This window comes from Euprymna scolopes, chromosome 31 (genome assembly GCF_053919585.1).
Source record: "Euprymna scolopes isolate OS-2025 chromosome 31, ASM5391958v1, whole genome shotgun sequence".
In the NCBI taxonomy this organism is placed as follows: domain Eukaryota; kingdom Metazoa; phylum Mollusca; class Cephalopoda; order Sepiida; family Sepiolidae; genus Euprymna; species Euprymna scolopes.
In genome coordinates this window covers 64,491,512-64,503,865 of record NC_136512.1, presented here as the reverse complement: position 1 = coordinate 64,503,865, position 12,354 = coordinate 64,491,512, and the positions used below count along the sequence as shown (strand labels likewise).

Genomic DNA, 12,354 nt, shown 5'->3' with positions numbered 1-12,354 from the left:
TTTCGAGTTCGCCAGAAAGATTCCTAAGTTCAACAAGATATACCTGGAGAAGATCGGAATTTACATCGACCGAAGTGTTGTGAAAATAACAATCAAGATAAAAATAATAGTTGGAATAATCCAAATAATCCACATTATCTTAAAGAAATCAGAACTGAAGAGAACAGTCACAGCATAAATTAGAGATAAGTGGGTCAGTCAATATTGCACGTCGTATCAAATCTTCGCTATCAACTTAATTTTTTAAAATTCTATTTTCCTGGACAATATTCATTATAATACAAATTACTTTATGAATTATTTAAAATACCATAATGAATTCGTTATATTAACAATGACTCGGCAGATCTAATCTCAGACATTCTTGTTTTACATCTCTTCGACCTCATTTTTATCATAGAGCATTAGATGCGGTTAAAATGCATATCTCTCAAGGAGGACGGAATATTTTGATTGTTTGCGGTTCTCTCCTTCCACAGCTGAATGTCTAGAGGCTTTTACAATTCTGTCAGTGACGAGGGCGCAAAAGTAATGACGAAGTCGCGATATAATGGAAATAAATAAAAGTTCAGCGGGGCCCACATAAAAGTAGCCTGAGCTCTAATATTTCTTTTAACGACCAACTAACACCACTACACCAAATGCAATCTTTATCCAACAAGATAGGGCTTAATGCCTCACGTCTACAGATCACTAACACGAGTCCATGACACGTTTACGGAAGAGAGAACAATAAGCTAAAGGTTATGGCCACCACGTTCCCCAGACTTGTCATCATCTGATTTTTATCTTTGGGGGACTTTAAAACGAAATGTTTATGGCAAATAACCTTCACAATCTAGACCAACAAAAGGAAAACATTACCAACGCTACCAGGAGAATCACCAGAGAAATCTACAGGCAGCATTACAAACGTTGTTAAACATGGCCAGAAATTAATGGATGTTAACGGGGATCACTTCCAGCATCTTTTATAACACTACAAGTAATTTAAACAATGCTGCAGGTAATTTCAACAATGCTGCAAGTAATTTAAACAATGCTGCAGGTAATTTAAACAATGCTGCAGGTAATTTAAACAATAAAAGAATGTTCCTCATCTCTACTACATTTTTGGGATAATTTTAAGTGGGCCACTCTGTATAAGAATTTTTTTTTTATTAAATCGTAATTTGTTAAGGAATTTTGTCTTGTAATAACTTGGAATTGCGGAACTTGCTACTGGTGGATATCGGATGGGAAGTTAAAGAACTCTCCTATCTATGTGTGTATGTGTGTGTGTGTGTGTGTGTGCAGTTAGCACCAACCCTATTCAGGGTTCAACCGGCTTCCTCCGAAGGAGAAAGTTTCCTGGGGGTATGAAATTCACAAGCGGTCCCCAGTCGCATGTATATCCCCGTTAGGTGACATGGCGACGTTAGGGTTTTGCAACTTTTTGCAGGGAGGTGTCGAAGTCCTCCTACATACAGTACTTGGTCTTCCCAAATTGGTCACCCATTTTAGTAATGACCAGGCTCAACGTTACTTAACTTCGGTGATCTGACGGGAACCGGTGTGTCAACGTGATTATGCCGTATATATCTCCTATCTATGGACGACACTGGTTAATGTTTCTGTTAGGCGTAACCAGACGATCCTATGTGATGCGTTGTATAGACATTCTAGTTTCGTCAAATGTCTCTGGACGAGAAATTGGGTGTATGTGCTGCATTCGGTCCCTCTTTGGTTGTATTCGGTTTTCTAGACAGAAAACACGTGCGTTAAATTCGTGTACTCTAGCAGCATGGTAAGGTTACAGAAAAGATTGCATTTCGTTGCAAGTTTTAAACGTCTTTTCTTCCCTCCTTTATTCGTCGGTAAGATAATCCTTACAGTTTTAAATAGTTATTACGATTTTGTAAACAGAATCTAATTCCGAAAAAAAAAGAGCTAGATTGTGTGACAGTATCCGGCATGATTATAATACAAATCAACGTACAACTAAAAAATAAGACATAACTAATTAATATCCGCAAACATAACATATTGACATCACATTATATTAAATCGAAAATATATTTGACGAAATCATAACGTGAACATTATACAGGATCAGACTGATTTGACAAAAAAGGCAAATAAAGAAACAAAAAAGTGTATTTATTTTCGAAAAGTACATACAATGTTATTCTGTTTGATCGGTTTTTAAAAACTTAAACTAGCCACATGGGATTTGCTATTGTCCGCACACAGTCGAAGGCGTTCACGAAAGTTGTCTATAACTCGGCGGTTGATTTTCGTTTCAATGCAGATCCAGTAGCTCTGGAGTTGGTAACCCATAACAAGATCGTGTTTCGAGCTGGTACGGGATCACGTCTACCAAGACTGAAGTGCAAACGGAACGCTTGTTTTATTGCAGTTAACACATTCGTTTGTTTTGAAAAAAGGTTTCCAGAATTAAAGCGGGATACCCAACAATCCAATTCATGTCAGCAACTGAAACAGAATCGAAAAAAATAGCATTATAAAGAATAAAAAAAATGGCATGACAAAGAAAAAAATAGCATTATAAAGAAACAAAAAATGGCATTATAAAGAAACAAAAAATGGCATTATAAAGAAACAAAAAAAATGGCATTATAAAGAAACAAAAAAAATAGCATTGTAAAGAAACAAAAAAATGGCATTATAAAGAAACAAAAGAAAATGCCATTATAAAGAAACAAAAAATGGCATTGTAAAGAAACAAAAAATGGCATTATAAAGAAACAAAAAATGGCATTGTAAAGAAACAAAAAAATAGCATTGTAAAGAAACAAAAAATGGCATTGTAAAGAAACAAAAAATAGCATTATAAAGAAACAAAAAATGGCATTATAAAGAAACAAAAAATGGCATTATAAAGAAACAAAAAAAATGGCATTATAAAGAAACAAAAAAAATAGCATTGTAAAGAAACAAAAAAATGGCATTATAAAGAAACAAAAGAAAATGCCATTATAAAGAAACAAAAAATGGCATTATAAAGAAACAAAAGAAAATGGCATTATAAAGAAAAAAATAGCATTGTAAAGAAACAAAAAAATGCCATTATAAAGAAACAAAAAAATGGCATTATAAAGAAACAAAAGAAAATGGCATTATATGAAAAAATATGTCATTATATGTATAAAATAAAATACGCATTAAATGCGCTTGAAAGCCAAACGACAACGTGATATTAGGAAAATAACGTTGGAGAAAGAAAAGTCTGTAAAGAACCGCGCGTTGTATCTCAGAAAGATTTGGCTGTCAAGCGCACTTGATGCGTATTTTATTTTATTCAAATTAAATCAACGTTTCTATATGGAACTCACACCCTTGACGACATTATATGTATTTTTTCGAAAATAAAAACACTTTTTAATTTCTTTACTTCATTTGCCTTTTATTAAGCCCACAAAATGTGTCAGAACATTTTCCTGAACATTATAGTTAAAATGATATATTATCAGAGAACCGAACATACAAAAAGCAGAAGAGAAAACAACGATCGAGTTTACGCTACAACTAGATATACAGAAACAGCTGTCATATCGTTGATTATCTCGAACATAAAGAATCTTCGTAGCATCTTTTTATAGTACAAACAAATCATATAACTGCTTTTTCATGTAAATAAAACAAACCCATTTTGTTATATTTTGGGTATCAAAAAAGGCTTAATGTTACATTGGGTTTATGAATATGTTGTATAACGACACACATGTTAAATAGTTATGTTTTATAGTTTATCTGTATATTGTGTAATATATATAGTGTAAATGCGTGTATGTATATACGTCTTATCATTTAGTTGATCGTCTAATGTGTATATTTTAACATTTATGCAACAGTTCTAACAGGAAACGATTGACGTGGACGTATCGAAACAGTTGTAACATGTGTAGATAAACGGTTCTTTTTAACATATTTAAATAACACAACACATACCTGAATTATTTACGAACATTTATTTTCATGATCCGGCCGGATTTTCAGAGATTATACGTTTTTACACCTTGGCTGCCCGAGATGACGCCGCTCCCTGCGTCATTTTGAGTCGTCCGTTCTTTCTGATGTCAAGCTAACGACTCCTAGAATCTGCCAAAATCTACATACATCTTAGCACGTTTCTCATACCAACAGCTGATGTTACCCCAATCTAGTTATTTGTTTATGCAAACCAAAAATAAGGTTTGCCTCGATTTTCTATTTTAACATTCCTTTTGCGATATTTATTATATTATACGCCAATCATTTTTTTACAAATTTAATTGTTTCTTTTTATAATCATAATAATTGATCCAGCGACCCGCCGTCGCTCGAATTAATTACTACTACTATTTTTATTATTATTATTATTATTATTATTATTACTATTATTATTATTACTATTATTATTATTATTATTATTATTATTATTATTATTATTAATAATAATAATAATAATAATAATAATAATGTTTTGACCCTCGATCCTGCTTGTCATAGTTAATACAGATACTACACTATGATCACAACCCAAAGGGTCACAGGATTACAATTTTTTCTTTTACCCACCGAAAGTAAATTATATATGTTTTTGTTCTTTTGTGAGTCTTTCGCCTACGTAAAGAAAGCGGCAACGTACAATAGCAAAAACAAATTTTTGTATTTCGATATTACACGTTTACGAATTGCATCTCAATAATCACATCTTTATTTTAGTTTCGTCTCTAGGAGGTTAAACACAAGGTTAGGTGTCAAGTTTAAAAGTCAGTGCACTAGGATTAGCGCACCATATCCCTAAAAAGTACTGGAGCAGCAATTACCGTCAGAATTTCAGATAGCAGTGCCCCAGACGATCAGCGATGTACTATACATTTTTAAAAGAGAAAGTAAAAACTCGAGAGATTGGATTTGATCAAATGGGAGCAAGGAAACACAGCCCGACAGAAAAAGTCAATCTCGGACTAATTTGTTTCATGGAAATGGCTCGAGACAAAGTACGAAGCCACTTAATGTAAATAGGTTTAAATACCATTTCAAGATCCAAAATTATTTAACGATGTGTTATATGGGTAAATTTCTATCCAGAAAGAAGCAATTGTTTCCTTTTTGCCAGAAACATTGCTTATAGAATGTGCGGACTAAATAACAGAGTGAGAATATGAGGGTTACTTTACTGCCGAAAATAAACCAACGGTTCATTTTTTTTTATTCTGTTCTATAGTTGAGACCGTATCTCCAACGGATCTGGAATAAGTTGGCCAAATCATAAATCTTTGGTTTGATTTACTTTTTTTAATTTTTTTTTTAAATGTAGGTATTCTTTCTATTTCTTTTCATACATAGTTTGACTTAGATAGTTATTTACTTTAATGTTTTCCTTTTTTCCTAATGTGCATTTCTGCAAAAATTTCGCATAATCTACATCGTTTTCTATTATAATTAATAGCTTTTTTTTCCATTACTTACCCTTACTCTCTTTGACCTATATTTTTAGTCTTTCTGTCATTTTTTCTCGAAAACCACTGTAAATGAAATTTTGTATGGACCTTATGACAAAGTGCAGCGAATAAAGTATTATGGTATCTGTTCGTAATTGTAAGCAATTAGTCACCACAATGCCCCATTCACTCCAGAAGTTTCATCGGAAACTACTGGGCTGATCTGACCGAACTTTTGAATGGGCCTTTATTATTATGAGATGCAATAAACTAAATATCCATTCGATGCACAGTTAAAGATTAATAGAAATTAATAGAAATGAATAGAAATTAATATAGATTAATAGGGATTAATACAAATAAATAGAGATTAACACAGATTTATAGGGATTAATAGAAAAAACTATATTAATTAATTGAGATTAGAAATTAATAGACATTAATAGAAATAAATAGAAATTAATAGAGATGAATAGAAATTAATAGGGATTATTAGAAATTAATAGAGATTAATAGAAATTTATAGGGATTAACAGAAATTAATAAAAATTACTAGAGATTAATAGAAATTAATAGAGATTAATAGAAATAAATAGAAATTAATAGAGATTAATAGGAATTAATAGAAATTAATAAAGATTAAAAGAAATTAATAGGGATCAATAGGGATTAGTATTTAATGCAAAGACGAGCAGAATCTGATCATAATCAACAATCAATTTGTCATAAAGCGCGCATTATAAGTCAACAACTCATAACGTTTGCCGGTTTTTACAGGCAAATTGTGCATTATTGTTTTCATATCATTGCAGTAGCTTTCTGTCTCTAATAATTAAATAAAAACGGTGCAACTTTATTATAGTGTCTCTTCGAAAAATGCATTTCAGAGAAAAAAACAACAATATTACTTACTTATGTGTCATGTCGAAATTAGTATAAATTCCAAAAATTACGAAAAATGGTTCAGTAGACAAATAATTATGAATAAAAACAGAATTTTTCGAGATTGTGCTTTTTTCACAGTAGATAAACCCTTTAAAATATCGAAAACAGGGGGAGATAACCGCATTCTACCGTTTAAGTTGCTTTGCGCAAAACCCGATGACATTATCTTTCATGTCGGCCATCTTGCTTCTTTTCTTATATACTGCATGCAATTTTTTTTCCAAAAATCAGTTCTAGTACATCTACTGGACCATTTTTTTTTTTCGTAATTTTTGGAATCTGTACTTATTTCAGCATAACACGTAAGTACTTATTAATGTTTTTCCTTAAAATACCTTTGTTAAAAGTTACACGATTGGGTCGAGCGGCACACTATAGTATATTTGCTATATAACTATTTTTATTTAAACTTTCTCTTCTTATATATTCATATTTAAATAGCGGGGTCTGTGGAAATTCCACAGAGGACTCATTCATATGTAATATCTTGATGTTGGCATTCTGTAGATGCTTAGTATAAATGGAGACGCTCTGATGTTATTGTAGCTTTTTTTGTTTAAACTGAAACAATATTTATCTCAGCTAGCACGAACGCCAGGCAAAGCCCGGTCGTAAAGTATGCTTAAATATGATATTTTAATTCTTGCAGATTTCGTATATATTATTATAGAATTAATGTTCTATCGATTTTTATATATTATGAAGTTGTGGTTTCAAAAATAAAAAGATATCCATATGACTTGGGTGCATTAGCTTGAATCGAAACCGAAAAAAAAAGTTCGAGTGCCATCGGTTGTCAATCCGACACTCAGGATTTTTAACGCCTGACAAGTGATCAGACGTATGTAAATGCGTATTTATTCAATCTGTTCAATTATTGACGTGAATTTTTGATACCGTTTACTGTAACCTGTAAATCAGAAACGGTTACACTTTTATAAGTACATGTATTTTCTGCTTAGAACTTATTTTTATTTCGTTTTTTTTTTTTTAAATTTTGGTAGTTTTTGCTTGTTTTTGGAGACATATATTCTTGAAATTACTATTCCGGTTATACTAAACAGCCAGTTCATATGTATCGATTTAGATATGTAAAATACTTTTAAAGAATGCATGGATATATACTTATGGTTATGGAAATACGCCATGTCACTTCATGTCCTGGTATTCTACATTACCAACAAACCTATTATACAATTACATTTGATTACTAGTAGCAATACTCCAAGTAAACTTATACACATACGCACGCACGCACACATACATACACAGGCACACGTATATATATATATATATATATATATATATACTTCAAGCAAAAGATTATATATATATATATATATATATATATATATATATATATATATATATAACTTAAGTGTATTCAGTCATAATCGAAACCACAACCAAAGCTTATGAGGAATTCTTGATAAAATTATTTATACAAAATAAATAACTTAAGTTTCATCTGCCTGTTTTACAAGTATTATAATGGTGAATGCTCTGACGAACTGCAAGCAATTGTGTCCCCACGACGTGAACACCCTCGACAGACCCGACAGGCTGTAAAATCCCATCCCCACACTGTAGAAATCCCTAGATGTAAAAGATCTTTCTACTCCAGTAGTTTCTTCCCCAGACTTTGGAATTCCATTCCAGGTCCCTGCTTCTCCAACTGTACTGACGTGCACCAAGTGCAACGTGAACCAACATCTTGCTGCCCAAATACCTACATAGTACCCCAGTAATTGTTGCCCCTGTTAGTAGCCCCTACACCAAAGTGGCAATGTGCTTTGTATGGGGTGAAAATGTAATAAAAAAAATATTTAGGGTTTCTTTTTTCCTGTTTCTTACTAATTTAGGGTTAAAGCTGAGAACCAAAATGTAATAACTAGTGATGGGACGAATCCAATATTTTTCCGATTCCAATTAATCGTCACAATCCCTACATTCATAGTTGACACACTAGAAAGCATCGTATATATTTGCAAAGCCACTATTTGCTAATGCATACAACATTGTTGTTCCTTCTAAGCTGGCGCATTTACCATCGGGCAGGGTCCAAAAAATTTGTCTCAAATCTCATAATTCCCACATTTATGTGCCAAGCTTCAACCTTTGTCCATCATGGTAATGTTGCATATCTGTTCCTGTTTTACACGTATTTTAATAGAAGTGATTAACTCATAGCACCTGTGCTTCTCTCGACGTAATATTCCCAACTAACCCGACAAGCAGCAAAAATCACACTCTTCACTATTGAGGTCCCAAGATGGCGGAAAGCGTTCTACTCTAATAGTTATTTCTTTCACACTTGTGGAGCGCGAGATAGCCTGCTTATGTAATAGGCACTCCAATCTATTGTTGTTTACAGTTGGCGAGAGAAGCAAAGGTCGTGTAATGAAGACACGAAGTACACCGATATATGATAACAAATAAATGTAGATGTATTTATATTTAATTACAAATTAAAGGTTGCAACAGTTCGTAGCGAAAGATGGATGCGTAACGTTACTTGCGTTTAAGCATCAATATTCTTTGAGAGATCGAACGTGGCCTGGTTACCATCAGAACCGGGAGATTGTTTCTGTCACATCTGCATTATTCTGAGGTGCAGCGAAAAAGAGAAAGAAAAATACAAAACGGGTGTATCGCTCCCTGGTGGCAAGCCGTGGTGTTACCAGAGTTGAAGGGCGATAATCGTGTTTACCTTAAGGTCCTTCTTTCTGTGTCCGCGTGTGGAGAACTAACTTCCCATACATCGCTAAACTTTAAGAATTCTCCATGTTCCTGCTTCTCTGACTATGTAACGTTGCACGACAAACCAACACACTGTAATTTCCAGTTGAAAAGCAGACAATGAATAGAAAAGAAACTTTGTTGGGGACGTACATCTACTGTCTGGAATAATTAACTCTTCCATGATGTCACTTCCGGGTAACGAGGACCGGTTTACGAGATCATTCAGAGACGGACACGCGGAGAGTATGGTCGTCATTTACTAGTCATGCAATTGGAGCAAAGTTATAGTTAAATTTAGCTTTTAATGGATTTTCGTTAATATGCATGTTTTTTTTACAAAGGTGTCACCACTTATCAAGGTCCAAAGGCCATTCGAGGATAAGGGTTAATAAGTGTACAGTGGTCAATGGAACAGTGACGTATTAATTATTAGTAGTGGAAATTTGGTAAATTGGATTACTTAAGGGAAACGGCTCATCAAGAACTTGTTTACGTTGGACTTGAAGACGACCATACTATAGTCAGCCGGAAAGCAGGCAAATGGAAGAGAGATCCACAGATGTGCAGTTCTAAGAAAGAAACTTTGTTCATGGAATCTATGTTTAGGGTTAGGTACGGATAAAGAGTGGGGGAAATTATAGATAGTGTTTTCAGCTAGACGAGTGTTTCTCGTGAAAGTTTGGCAAAGGGGGGCATAGGTTGGAGCTCAGACGAGCACTTGAGAAACGATAAAACAACGATAAAGCAGAGACGAGCTCGCAACGTCTCTTCTGTGAGAAAGTGGTTGCAATGACATTTATTTTCTCATTCTTTTGTTACAGGTGTGACGTCATCATGTGATCGTCTTCTCGTACGAGCCCTCGGACGTCATCCACGCCTCTATGTGATCTCGAACGTTCTTTAAGTTCCGCGCTCTACGTTTCTCCCGTTATCGTCCTTTTTTTTCTCTAACGGTGACGTCATCTCGTATACATTTGAATATACCAGTCCGCACTATGTTACAACTGTAATAATCTACAAAAGTTTATATGTCATGTGAATATATATCAAGCTGCTCAACTCCTCACAGACCTCTGTTAAATACGATCTCAATTACTGGTCTCTTGCATTCAAAGTTGCATTATACTTTATTAGGGACTAGCAGGCCCACCGGACGTTGCTCAAGACCCTATAATAAAACAATGAAAAAAAAATGAAGTTTGAACATATGTTATTCTTAGGAGAGATTTTTTATATCTATATGTCATTTACTATCTCGTGCAAAAGAATATTTTACCTAACCTAGGACGTGAATTACACAAATTATGTATAAAATACTTTTAACTTCCCTACAGACATGTTATTAACAGCACAAATTTTAAATAATTTGACAATTCCTATGACGGATAATGTACAACACATATATTAAATAATTTGTTTACCCATGACGAGTAACGTAAATATATATCCGAAACAATTTAACATACTCTCGACTCTGTTCCGTCTGCCTGCTTCTCACCTGACTACAACTTGGATGTGTTCAAGTCCAACGTTAACAAATTCCTAATGAACCGCCCCCTTAAGTAAACACTTCATCAAATCTCCACACTAACGTAATGTACTTGCAATAACCTTTATCCCTGAGTGGCTTCCGGGCCTTGATAAGTGGTGACCACTGTGTAAAAAAAAAGGTATTGTACAACATATATGAACTAATTTCTCTTCCCAACAAGCCCATCATAATGTAAAAAAAATGAATTCACTGTTAGAAGATGAATAATTAGAATTTCCAACTAAATACATAAATACATTGTCTTGGTTAGTGATTAGGTAACGCTTGCTTCGACAGATAATTCGTCATTACTGTGTTTCCTTTCCCACCACAACCACCATCGCAACTATAATTTTAAAAGAAATTATATAATTTCTAGAATAGGAGTCAACAGATTGTCCAAATAAATATGTAAATATTATTTCAACACAGTCCGTAGTCTGTATGTCAGTTTCTTATTTAATAGATTGTTAGATGAAAGCACAGAATAGTTTACAAAAATACTCTCCTCTCCCTATATTAAGAATGGCTTTCTAAATTACAACGTTATTATTCCAGCATGGTCCGTATTTCATATGTCAGTTTTTATTTGTTAGGTGAAAGTACAGAATAGTCAAAAAGATACTCTCATATAAGAATGGCTTTCTAAATAATGTTATTATTTCAGCATAGTCCGTACTCCGTATGTCAGTTTTCCCTCCTCCTTATCTTAAAAAATATATATGAAATAAAGTAAATATGAAATCGTAAAATTCTACGACCATTTCCGGGACTGACTCCATATCACCCCCTCTTTCTTAAAAATAGATATGAAATAAAGGAAATTTGAGATCATAAACTGTCTCAGCTATTTATGGGACTGACTTCATATCCCCCTGTCTCTTATAAATATATATGAACTAAAGTAATTTTGAGATCGTAAACTGTTTCAGCAATTTCCCAGACTGACACCATATTCCTCTCTTCTTATTATTAAAAATATATGTGAAATAAAGTTATTTTGAGATCGTAAACTGTTTTAGCAGTTTCCAGGCCTGACTCCGTGTCCCCTCCGTGTCCCCACTTCTTTTAAAAATATATATGAAATAAAGTATTCTTGAGATCATAAACTGCTTCAGACATTTCCGGGACCTACTCCAGATTCCTCTCCCCACCTCTAGAAATATATGCTGTGTAGTTATTTTGTATTTTTTTTTTAAAGAAGGCGGTACTGCCTGGTAGAAAATTATATTACGCTTACTTGTCCTTTTGGTTAAGTGTAGTATCTGGTCTGGTGCAGCGTTTCAGCGAAATCATCTACGTGCCCTCTCTCCATAAACAGAGAAAGTGGTGGTAATGCTTGGGAGAATGAACAGGTACTAAACTAAACCACACCCCAACCTCACCTATAAAAAAGAAGATTTGGTAATCCCTAGTGGCATCCAGAGTACTTTTAAAAGCAACATATTCGTATTTGCCCCCCCCCCATCATGAACACATGACATCACTTCCGGAAATTGACTCAGCAGTTTTTCGAAATGCATGATTTCATTATAAATTCTTTGTAATTTTTAATATGGGTGCTACACTGTAGAAACACCTTATTTAAAATTCACGCTACTCAAAAATAAATATTTCAAAGTGCATTTAGTAATTAGGCAACACTTGCTTTACAATAAACTAATCAAGAAATTGGATTGAGAAACGGATACTTAATGTTAACTAATA

General features: G+C 33.6%; 1 pseudogene; it reads right to left on the bottom strand.

Moving 5' to 3' along the window:
* Positions 1–1,460: 1,460 nt before the first annotated feature.
* LOC145256038 (5S ribosomal RNA) lies at positions 1,461–1,579 on the bottom strand (annotated as a pseudogene).
* Positions 1,580–12,354: the final 10,775 nt, after the last annotated feature.